This window comes from Macrosteles quadrilineatus, unplaced genomic scaffold (assembly GCF_028750875.1).
Source record: "Macrosteles quadrilineatus isolate MER2022 unplaced genomic scaffold, UCM_ALF_1.0 Scaffold_3__2_contigs__length_128488019, whole genome shotgun sequence".
NCBI lineage: Eukaryota > Metazoa > Arthropoda > Insecta > Hemiptera > Cicadellidae > Macrosteles > Macrosteles quadrilineatus.
The window spans coordinates 16,060,501-16,073,505 of NW_026542596.1; the positions used below are offsets into that span (position 1 = coordinate 16,060,501).

Sequence of the window (13,005 nt, forward strand, 5' to 3'; positions counted from 1 at the left end):
AACACTGGAGTACTTTGTAGTTTATGTGGAAAAGTTTATTTTTAGTTTATGGACGAGAAGTACAGAAGGATTCCAATTAATGAGCCAGCTATGTTCAACAAGGCAAGGCCAATAAAATAATTTGTTTTATTCACTAGCGCTTTTGAATGGAAACCTAGTTTCTGAATGAAAGCGCTAGTGAATAAAATAAATTATTATGTATTAGCCTTGTTGAACATTTACATTTAGTTATACATTCCATTATAAGCAAGATGCCAATAATCCTCAAAAAGCTTAGACCATTAAAAATTAAATGAGAATTGGGCTTCTCTTTTGGAAAACATGTTTGGATACAATTGAAGATAGATAAATAGATGATAACGGTAACGTAGCCCACAGAAGTTACTTAAAATTTATTTTATAAAATAAAGGAGGTGCCAGAGGTTACAGTAAGTAAAGTAACACATACATAAACATAATCTGTAAAATTCTTCATTCAGTTACAGTAATTAAATGGTTTGGAGTTTAGCGCGGGAGAACCGTTCCAGTTTCAAGTAGATTGTTGCAAGAGTTGCAGTGGAGATACTAGTGTGATTTTCTGAAACAGCTGCAGCTGTTACAAGTGTTACGGATAACGCTTACTTGCGCATGCGCAGACGCGCGGCATTTTCCGGTCTTGAAAGGCTCGCCAGTAGCACACCTTTTTTACTTCCACCATGCTCCCGCCTGACCGAAACGGCACACGGAAGATTTCTCAGGTGCATTTTGACGCAACTGCTGACGTCACTTTGAGGGAACACTATTACCGCAACGATACGGCATTGAGTCATCGGCCTCTGTGGTGTAGTGGCAGCGTGTCGGGCCGATATTCCGAATGTACCGGGTTCGAATCCCGCTGTTAGCATTACCTTTTTGTCAACATTTTTGTTCATATCAGCAAGTTTGGTTGGTTTGGTTAGGTTATGACAGTTTAATTTTATAATTAAAAATTATAAAATTGAATTTTAGGCATTAATAATTTTATTTTATGAAAAAAAATATTTTTTAGATTAGTTAACCTTCATTCGATTTTTTCATTATCAGCACGTTTGGTTAGTTTGGTTAGGTTATGACAGTTTAATTTAATAGTAAAAAATTATAAAATTGTCTGTTTCTTCAGACGCAGCAGTTAGTGACGTCAAACGGCACCTGAGAAATCTTCCGTGTGCCCCACCGCCGCCTGACGGCAAGTAGCCATTGTCATTGTAAACAAATGCACCTGAACCCTGCTGAACCTAACCTATTATAATAGAATAGTGTCATTCATTAGTTTAGTTTGCATCTTGCATCTTTCTTATATCAATAATAACTGTGAGTTACAGGTTTTATTAATGTATTAGTGTCTTTAAGTATGTGATAGTTCCCTTGTGCTTGTGCAATTTTCCGTTGATTGTGTACTAATTTATGACATGGATTGAAATCATGTCTAGAGAAAGAGACAGATTTAGGGAATTTGAAAGTGGTTATGAAAAACAGAAGAAAAAGGAAAAACGTGAAAAGTTTTTGAAATCACAACAAGGTGCACTAGTTCAATTTTAAAAATAAGATGGAGCTGAACTGAAGGTGGAGGATCAGTTGATGTTTGTTGAGTATCGTAAGCAGTGGCGTAACAAATTTTTACGGGCCCCCCTGCATTTGCAAACTTATTTTTTGGCCCCCCCCACTCATGAGTTATTTTTAGACCACCAATACAACATAATCAAACGCCCTCCCCCTCCCACCAGAGTATTTTGTGGACCACCTATACAATGATCAAGCAGATTAATCATAAAATGAGTGGTAAATAAATTAAAATATTAAATTGTGAGATATGTTCCATAAAAGGGTATTAGTCCAGTCAAGGAATGAGGTGTAGAGTGCGTGAGCAGGTAACTAAGCGATTCCTTCAGAAACTTGTTCAGGGGGCTTAGGGTGTTAACATACCAAAAGTCCTGACTCCTAGGTGGTGAGCCAGGGGGTGGAGGGGGGGAAAAGGGGGGGGGAGAAAGGTACGCATTTTGGGTTTTTTGATTATATCTCGAAAACTATCAACTTTTTGTATACTATAGTAAATTATAAAATTGAAGAAGATTAAATTTTCTACAAGAAAAGTACATAATGTGTTTATTTTGGTTCAACGGATTACGAGTTATAACTTATTTAATTGATATCTTATTAAAATCTCCTTCCATAAGAAATACATGTAAATTAGTATGCGAAATGGGGCGAATCCTATCCGCCCAAAGGAAATATAAATGATATTCTGGAAATATTGACAAAATTTCCAGTAATTTGACACTTCAATCATTAAAATTGATCCAAAATTAAGGCGAGGGCGAGGTAACAAAATGTCGAGTTTTGGTGTTTTTTTATTGGAAATACAAAAAAAAAACCTTAAATCATCCCATTTTTAAACGCTCACCCTCGCTTTAATTTTTGACAAAATTTCATGATTAAAGTGTCAAATTACTGGAAATTTTGTCAAGATTTCCAGAATATCAGTTATATTTCCTTTGGGCGGATAGGATTCGCCCCATTTCGCATACTAATTTACATGTATTTCTTATGGAAGGAGTATTTTAATAAGATATCAATTAAATAAGTTATAACTCATAATCTGTTGAACCAAAATAAACACATTATGTACTTTTCTTGTAGAAAATTTAATCTTCTTCAATTTTATAATTTACTATAGTATACAAAAAGTTGATAGTTTTCGAGATATAATCAAAAAACCCAAAATGCGTACCTTTTTCCCCCCCTTTTTCCCCCCTCCACCCCCTGGCTCACCAACTAGGAGTCAGGACTTTTGGTATGTTAACACCCTAAGCCCCCTGAACAAGTTTCTGAAGGAATCGCTTAGTTACCTGCTCACGCACTCTACACCTACTTTTGGATCATTCATTGACTGGACTATATGTGTTAAGTATTTTCAGTCGTGGTTTGATGGAAGTGTTACATCACTACATCATTATATCAGTTTTAGTGTTTGTAAATAGTTTTGAAATCAAATAAAAACCCCTTATTTTCCATCCATCTATCAGAATGTTTATATCAAGGAGGTTAAAAACTTTACATTTAATTTATCACACATGTTATCCATTTTTATTTCCCTGATAATTAGACTAATTCGTTAATTACAAGGCAAAATGTGGTTCGAATTCCCCTATTAACCACCTTAGGCCCCTTAGTTGCCTTTTGCTGTATTAGCTTTGAATTAATTAACATCTGTGTCTAATGTCTAAGGAATATGTCGGCCTTAGTCCCTTTCAACACTAAAAGGTTGGGCTACTCATCTCCATTAATTCTTGGCTTAAAATACCTACATTGGTATGGTCGCCATTTCAAAATAAATTATTAAAGTCAATCAATCAATTATTTAAGACTAGCTGTAACCCGCGGGCTTTGCCCCGTTTAACTTCTTAATTTTCAAGATTATCTCGTTCGCATGGCTCAATCACATCCTGGTTGAAGTTTGTTCGCTACGCTCACTCACCTTTAGGTTGGAGCTCGTTCGCTACGCTCACTCACCTTTAGGTTGGAGCTCGTTCGCTGCGCTCACTTGCCTTCAGGTTAGCTCGTTCGCTACGCTAACTCGCCTCCAGGTTGAAGTTCGTTCGCTACGCTCACTCACCTTTTGGTTGCAAATTAGCTGTTGTCATAAATGTAAAAGAAATAATAGTGCTGCACCCTGTTGGTAATCCTTGTAACTTTAATGCTATTGAACATCATAGAACAGAACCAACTTGTTTAATTGAAACAGCTGTTAAGATTCAATAATTCCATTTCTCATAAGGTTAACATGGGAAACTCCAGAGCCACTGGGGCGGAGCCCGAAAGGATTTTTGAAATAAGAATATGCCTATATGTTAATCGGGAATGTGAGCTATCATCATGCCAAATTTCAGCCCAATCCGACCAGTATTTTTCGAGTTTACTTTTCCCATACACACATACACACATACAGCAACCACCTCTTTTTTATAATAGTATAGATAGATAGATGGGGACGCCAATATGTGCGTATTTAAACCCAAATATGACTGAAGGATGAGAAAGTATTAATTTATTAGGTTAGTGTAACTCTTTGGTTATAATTAACTCATACACTAAAAGCTGGTTAGTTTAATAGATTGACGTACTATAATCACAGGCTAAAATAGCCTATTGCATTTTTTATTTTATCTTTGTATGGATTTCAAGCGTCTTATTATGTTGTAAGCATTTATCTTACAACTAATGTCTTTAGTAATGGTTAATTGTGGGGATAACAAACACAGTCAGTAGAGTAGCAGTATATTGTATTTAACAAAACACAATCAATATTAGGACAAAGCTAAAATGTAAAATAATACAAAATTAAATGCCCCAGCCAACGTTCATGACTCCAGGCTCCAAAGTAACAAAATGATTGCAGACGACATAGGTAGTGTACGAAATCACCGAGAAGTAAAATATTTCTCGGTGACGAAAGTAAGATTGCATAATAATCAAAGACCCACGTTATAACATGTTAAATTTGTTACCCTATTTCGTTATCACTGAAGAGGCCTAACGAAATTAAACGATAAAGGATAACAACATATTATTAATAACATCAATGTTATTACTTGTTCAATACAATTATTGAATGAATGAACTCCAATTTTTCGGCCCCACTCGTCTCACGGGCCTCTCCGCTCACCGTTTCCCGCTCACCGGTTCGTGGGCCCCCTCAGCTCCCGGGCCCCCCCGCATCATGGGCCCTGCGGGCCCTTCTGTTACGCCACTGATCGTAAGTAAGAAAACTAAAACCCCCATTACAGACCAACTGCCGAAAACACAATAAACCTAGCTTGACAAAAAGTAAATACATGTAAACAAGTTAGCCTATGAGCATTTACTATTTACAAAGTGACGGGACGACAATCCACAGTGAAGAGAAGTGTTGATTTTTTATTAATTATTGTAAAGAACTTTGTGGACAATATTTGTGATAACCACTTTGGAATTGGAAAAATAATACGTGCAATTAGCTATAATATTAACGGCCATTTGCAGAGTGTAAAAGATTCATTTGTTTCATCAAAATGACGAATTTGCAAGTATCTCATTGACAATTATTTACCGTGTGTAATATTTTTTACCTTTAAAACACCCTTCACAGACCATCTGCCGAAAACACAATAAACCTAACTTGACAAAAAATAAATAAACAAGATAGCCTATATAAGCATTCACTATTAATTGTCACTCTGCCACTTTGTTTAATTTACAAAGTGTTGATTCAATTAACAATCCACAACTTGGGTAAAGGAGAAGTGTTAATTTTTTTTTATTAATGATTGTAAAGAATTTTGTGTGCAATATTTATGATATCCACTTTGGAATTGGAACAATAATATGTGTAATTAGCAATAATATTCACGCCCATTTTCAGAGAGTAAAAAATTCATATTTTTTCGTCAAGGTGCTTAAAATGACGACTTTACAAGTATAATTTTACAAAAATTATACTTGTAAAGTCAAATAACTCTGTAGCCTACCCCCCAGACCCCCCGGTGAGCTTAGTTAAACAAGGCCTCGCAATTATGTATTGCCCCAGGCCTCGCATTTTATAAAGACGGCTCTGTACGGGTCTTGAAGATATCATCATCCTCTACCGCGGTCACGGAAACAATGCCACCTTTTTCCGCGATTGCGTTGAGCGGTGCCAGTGACAATACAACATCTGCGCCCCCCCCCCCCCCCCCCCCCGCGCTCTGTGGTTGCAGGGGTGTTATTTACGCCACTTCATTCCTGCTTCATTTACAATTTCTGAACGAATATTAACTTATCATTTTGGTGATAATGATGGTTGAAATAGGCCCTACTTAAATCCTCATGTTTTCCAGGTCCCGGAAGAATTGGTTTGTGCATAAGCGGGCAAACTTGATCTGCACCGAAGAGTGGTTGAAAATCCCATTTCGGACAAAATAGTGGTATTGATCGGCGTTAATTACTTTTTAAAGGTAGGTTACTTTATTACTAAATCAATAGTCAATTTAATATGCTTTTAACATTGTATTATTTTGATTTTTGAATAAAAGGTCTTTGACCATGTCAAGGATAGTTTGCTGACCTAACAAAAAGTTCGCCGGTTCGATCCTAAGAAAAGTCAACTGCACAAAACGAAACTGGAGCCAGATGTTCCTCACCGTATTACTTTAACCCCAGAACTGCCGATTGGTCATTTTATCACCGATCAGGGTCCCTTCTTTAGATCCAGTATTTTGCATGTATTAAAGCTTATAGTTAATTTATTGATTTTTAATAAATATGGATGTATATACAGGGTGGCACAAAAAGGATGGTTGAATTTGAACTGCGTAGTACTAGAAATGGGGGGAAGGTCGAGTCCGCTGCCGGCCACCTGTAAGTTGACCATAGTATCCAATTTGCCATGAGATGGCGCACTGGACTGTCGAGCACCGCGTTATTGCGGAGGAACAGTTTTTTTCAGCTGTGTCCCATTTTGGTGTATCCCGTAATGGGCTGGTTCCTGATCACAGATCAATATCACGTTGGGTGACTGAATTTCGACAACAGGTTCGTCATGAGTGGTAAATGTACTGGACTTCCACAAACAGCACTTACTCCAAAAACATAGAGTGTCAGTGCTTCAAAGTCTGCTACGTTCTTCTTATGGTTTATTTTTATTTTTAAATTTATATGGTTTGAATAACAGAGCCTAAAACAAAATTTATAACTTACAAGGTATTTAATGAATAAATATATATAGTTTATTTTAAAAATGGCTACAAACTGTACTTAGGCTTATAAAATAATATATAAAAGACAGAGACTTTATTGTTACTAAAAATACATGAGTTTTAATAGCCTAAAAATTTAACAAAAAAAAAGGAACTAGCAGACATAGGCAGTGCTACCTGTGTGTCTGCTAAGTTGCTGTTTAAAAAAAAGAAAATATTGATTTTGTGGAATTGCAATTAAAAAGACGTTAAGGTTAGATGGAATTAAGGTCGTTATTATTATAGTGATACAAGTAATGTTATTTCCATGAACACAGTGCTGGTGAGCCAGCGCCCATATAGATTTCTGTGGTGGCCAAGAGAGAGGGAGAGTGTGTGTGCGAGTTTACGTGTGTAATGTGGGTGGTGAAGAGTAGTAAATTCGACTGCGGACAGTCCAATCAATAATAATTTTAATACTTATAATTTTTGTATTGTTATTTTTGTAAAGGGGCATTTGAGTGTCAAGAATCGTAAGTAAGTACAATTTATGTGTAAAATAATTTACGTTACGTTTGTTTCAAAACCGACCATTCTTTATGCGCCACCCTTTAGTTGGAGATGTTGGCTATCCTGCTAACTTGGTAGTAATATTTTTTGTTGGGTTAGCGTGGTTGAATTCTGGTTTTCTTTGTCTGCTGAGTTGAAAATTCAAGGTCAGCTGATGTGTTATTTGACAAACAAACAAAAATAACAATGATTTTTTATGACATCCAACATTGATTTCTTTTTTCACCGTTGTTTCTCCAGGACGAATATCCTACTCTTTAACAATTAGAAAAACTTATCCATCACTAATATTTGGATTATAACAGTGATTTGCTTCACTTATGGGATTCCGAGGGCAATTATTTTGTTTGAATTAAGTGTTACTGATTGTTAAACCTGTTATGATTGTTGTTGGCTAGAATGTGAACGTGTACAGAATGTGTGAAGAAATCTCTGCACTTTTGAGGACATTACAGAAGAGAGCCTCCAAAATAATTCTGCTGACACTCCCACCGATTCCACGCTTAGCAAGGAGGAACAGTACCGTACACACTTTGATCAACTAGAGATCTATAACTCACACATAAGAAGCCTAGGGAACAGTGAGCAAAAATCTAACCTAAGCTAGGTATTTGTGATGAGGTATATCATAAGTCAGTTTGAATACCATAGAAATGTGTTGCGAAACTGCAGTTTGCATCACGATTGAGGTTAACCAAGTCTACTTATTTATTGTAAATACAAGTCTCTATTATTTTTAAATGGGTTATACTAAGTGCAATTGCTATTGAAGAAAAAGCACTTTGCTTAGGCATACATTAGGGAGAAGAACAGGATCACAAGTAAATTACCAAAAACTCTGACGGTTGTTACATACTTGATATTTCTCCGCTACCAGGAAGCTTCTTTGGAGGGTAGTAGAAGTTCTAGTTGTAAGATTCTACTACTATTCTCTCAAGCTTAACATACAGGGTGTCCCATAACTCTCTGGAGACATGTGTATATAATAGTTAATGTAATAAATAGCCCAGAAATATAATGGAAAACGTTTTTATACTGAACAAATTATTGATACATCTTTTTAACAATTATACCAAAACCAAAAACATAACATACAAAAGATAAACAAGACAATTAATATTTGATCAGGTGATGATGTAAAGACAAGATGAGAAATATTACTTCTCTAACAGTATATAGCGTTATTGCTTAGGTCAAGAAAACACATTTCACCATAGGAACATGGGTCTGTAGTGCCTAGTTTACCGTCTGTCTGTTTTTATGTGTTTATTACAAAACAATTTATAACTCCTAAACGGTTTGAGGAACAGCGTTGAGATTTTGCAAAATATTTATCCTATTAAGACCTATTTTTGTTTAAAGTTAAACAAAAAAAAATCATAAACCCTTTAATCTTCCGTCGGGCGCATTGATTTTCAAACACCAAAGGGCGCTCACAGAAGTTACCTCTGGGAGTACATAAACTATACAATAATGAGTTAAAAACATTTTATTAGCAATAAAACTGTAATAAAAACATTTGTTTTATGAGTTATTACACTATTACTTAAGTTGTATATCAAATAGAAAATGTTATAATAAAAAATAAAAATGCGTAAGTGTTGTGGATAAAAAGATTTACTTTTTGTACCTATATAGTGTTATCGTACATTATCAAACAAATTTTAATATTGTATGACATAAAAACACGTAAATGGTCTAATAAGAATAATAACTTTTTACAAGGACAACACATTCAATCAAAGCTCTTAGACAAAAATTGCATCAGTGTATGACATAAAAACACCTATGGTATTGTGAAAAAAAGATAATTATTTCACAAGGACAACTTACTTTGTCAAAGCTCTTTATAATAAATTGCAATGGTGTTTGAAATAAAACACCTATTATCTAATCCAAAAAATCATTTGTTAGAAGGATTACACATTTTGTCAAAGTTCTTTTTCTTGTAAAAAAAGACGTTTCAGAACTCGCACACCATTAGTTCTTTCTACTAAATGTTGTTCTTTGTCCTCCATTTCAAGACTAGCCAACAATCTCCAAATTAGTTCTTCTTAATACATTTTATAATATCGCTAAATATGGTCAAACACAAGGGCGCACACGGAACTAGGCTCAGGGAAACCCGTTATATCACAGGGCGCTCACAGAAGCTACATCCAGTAGTGACGCAAACCACCCCCAAGGTCGACTGACAACTGGGAAAGGGGTAAGAGTATAAAAAACCGATTCTGCAAAAGAAATTCGTGAGGCAAATCAGGCCACAGCCCTACCGAACACGTACTATGGTTTTTATAACGAAAAAAGTAGTGACCCGATGGTAACTTCCTTGATGCGCCCGATGGAAGGTTAAAAATGGCGGCCATTTAAATTGTTTGATGCCAAATTTCACGAAAACCGTTAACTTTACAAAAATATTGCAATAGACAAAAATTAAAATTTTCTGTAGTTTTCAATAATAGATTATTTGTTAAGAATGAATAAATAATAACAGAGAAATGTGTTCTATTCGTAATGCATGACCACTTTTCTCCATTTAAACAATGCTAATACTGATAATAATCAGGAGTTAGTTATAAAACATAACAGCTGGTTGAATAATTTGTTATTGTTATTTATAAAAGTATTGCCGCCTGAACATTACTGCAAGACTTTACTAGTAGCTTACGATTCGTACAACCTAGTTAAAGTAATTATTTATTATGTTTATAAAATTGGGAAATAAAACTCAAATTGAGACCATTGAAAGCAAGACTAAGCCTATTTAATAAATCGGGTAGTATTTGAGGGTGCACCTTTAATCTCCCACACTATTTAATCTCAGTATAGACTACATTTTAGAGGAGATGTCTAATGAATCTTTTGTAGTAGAATATGGATACAAAATTAATAAATTAGTACCAGAGAAATAAGCATGCTCGGTTTTGCTGATGATACAGTAGGCCTACTAATTGGAAAATACTTTGAATCTGTTCTGATATTACCGTATATAATAAAATAAAAATCTTCTTTAATGAAATTGGACTATGAAGCTTTATTTTTTAAAGAAAAATATTATCTTTCTGAATATCACTCCAACTTTTGTCGATTTCCTCACCATTTTAAAAGTGATTTGCAAAAGGACTAATCAACCTCCGAATTTATAGTTGTTAGATAATACGATAATATTAAACTTGAGTAAACTTGAATTAAATCCACAGTTCTACTTGACAGACTTTATTAAATAATATGTCAATGGAAAGCTTCATATGTACATGTAGATTAGCAAATAATTATGATAGTTTGATTTTTTTAGATGTATGGCAGTACCGTTCCGCAGTGGTGGTTGGCCGCTACCGTATGCATCATCTAATCATAGAAAATGTATTGATAATTTAACAGCTGATAGTTGTATTCATATTTCATTAATTTTTCTTTGTTTGCATGTTGTTGTTCACAATTTGCTTTTGTGTTAAAGGTTAAAGTTATTACTATTCTTCTAAAACCATTGTAGTTACTATTCTTATTTGTTGTTCTTGTTCCTTGTTTGTTATTAGTTCTGCTTTGTGTACGTCCATTTTGATACTGCTCAAATCAAATTGTATTTACTTACTGCATGTCATTGTCAAAAATTATTTTGTATGTTATGTTTAAGTTAGATTAAGTCATCTATACAAAACATTGTAAATTGGTTCTTGACCGTTGGAAGGTAAAATAAATAAATAAATAAAGTGTGTTCCTTATCCTAAGTGTGTGTTTCTCTTTGTAGGTTTACCATAATCAGCAGGGATATTTCCTTCTAAAGCTGCTGTTGGACTTCGGTTGATACGATATACAGCAGTTTGAACAGCTTCTGACCAAAATGTCTTACCTAATTCACAATTAATAAGTACTAAACAACAAGCAATTTCAACACTAGTCCTGTGTTCATTCATTCCAAGACACCATACTGAATTCCTTGCTCCTAGAAAAACTGCGTCAACTAGTTTGACATGTATGCTATTATCACCACGAAATCTGCTAATCTTTAGATTGAAATTAGATGTAGCCAAAGTATGATAGCTACATCTGGAAGTATCTAGTGACTTCCGCCTTCAATTCTAGAGCATAAAGGCTACCCTGAAATGAGTAAAGTCGTCAATAAAAGTGATGATATATTTCTTACCGTCAAATGAAACTGGTGAGATTGGACCACACAAATCACTGTGGATCAACTCAAGAAATCTGGTGGCACGTCTCCTGTTCTGATTGTAAGGAAATTGTGATTGTTTCCCTTCAACACACTTTGAACACTTTTCTAAGGGTATTGTTGAAGTATTCAACTCCATCCCATCTACCTGCGACCTGAGACTTTTTAACATATCTAAAATGACCAAACCTGTCATACCTCAGCTTCATGTTTGTATCAGTTGAAGGCGCTGACAAAGCTTTGTGTTGCAAAACATTTTAATCTTTAATTTTTTAATCTTGATCAATAATAATCAATAAATCATGAATTTTGAAAGATAATAAAAGCCATTCATTTCCAATTTTCTTACTGAAAGTAAATAATTGTAACTGATTCCAGGTACAGATAAAATATCTTTGTTTGTTATTTTAATTTCCTCCCCTTCCACAACACTAGTGACATACAATTTCCCTTTACTTTTTGCTTCAAGATAAGTTCCAGACTTGGCTACTTTTATTTTAATTGGTTGTTCAAATTTCTTAAAGTTTGAGAGACATACCCTACCTCATTACTATTAACCAGATGTTTTGTAGCGCCAGAGTCTAATATCATTGACTATATATAGTCAATGCTAATATCCAATTTATGGTATCTGCTGAACATTCTTCACTTGATGTTTCAAAACAAAATGCATTTTCCTTTTTGGCGTCGACCACATTCGCAGAATTATTTTTTTCTTTGATGGGTTCTGTGGTAATTTGACTCTGCAGTTAGCTCGTTTGTGTCCATCTTTCCGCATCTGTGACAAGTGAAGTTGAACGAGTTGCAAGAGGCTCCTTGTGGTTCCTTGATTTCCGGGAAAATTTTTCTTTTTCCTTTGTTGAGACTGGACTGGAAGGAAGAAGGTGGTGATGTAAAATCAAATTCAATTTTCCCAACATCCCTACGCTTCGTCTCCTCTTCCAACATTCTGACCTTCGCAAAGCTTAGAGGTACCTAAGTCCTTCAACTATCAATTACCTATTTAAGATGGGGATGCTATGTGCATATTTTAACCCTCATTGATTGAGTCTCTATATCCAAGAGGACGACGTCATATTCTTTGAGCATGGTCAGTGTAGGTGACAAACAATGTCAGATTCCTCGACAGTTGCTCATGAGTTTGTCAAATTTCAGATAGTGATTATTTAAAACATCACTCTTTGCATCAAACTTCATTTTTAGTAACTGCTTCCTTAGTAGAAGTTGACTAGCAGTTCCTTTTCTTTCAAATGTGTTGCCGAGAGGTAACCATAGTTCAAAAGCAGTTGCTTTGTCTTTTGCACATTCCAAATGGCTGTCGGCAATACGCTGTATAATCTGCAACTTGTAATTGCGCTCTTGTTTCGCTAATTCTAACAACTTTGCTAATTCTAATTGCTTCCTTCCTCTCTCGTTGTTCATCTGTGTCTTCCTCCAGAAATTCAACTTTTGTAACATAATATTCCTTCACAAAAGATAGTAACTCCAATCCCTCCAGTAGAGTTTCTATAATTATACACTTCCAATTGCTGCAATTAGTTCCATCAAACAATGGTATTC

At 35.0% G+C, this 13,005-nt stretch overlaps 1 long non-coding RNA gene across 1 annotated transcript; it reads left to right on the forward strand.

The window, feature by feature from the left end:
- The first annotated feature begins 1,437 nt into the window (after positions 1 to 1,437).
- LOC128989582 (uncharacterized) lies at positions 1,438 to 10,992 on the forward strand. Its single transcript, XR_008490455.1, has 4 exons — positions 1,438 to 1,612; positions 5,871 to 5,987; positions 7,676 to 7,858; positions 10,573 to 10,992. It is a non-coding gene; the product is annotated as an uncharacterized LOC128989582 (long non-coding RNA).
- Positions 10,993 to 13,005: the final 2,013 nt, after the last annotated feature.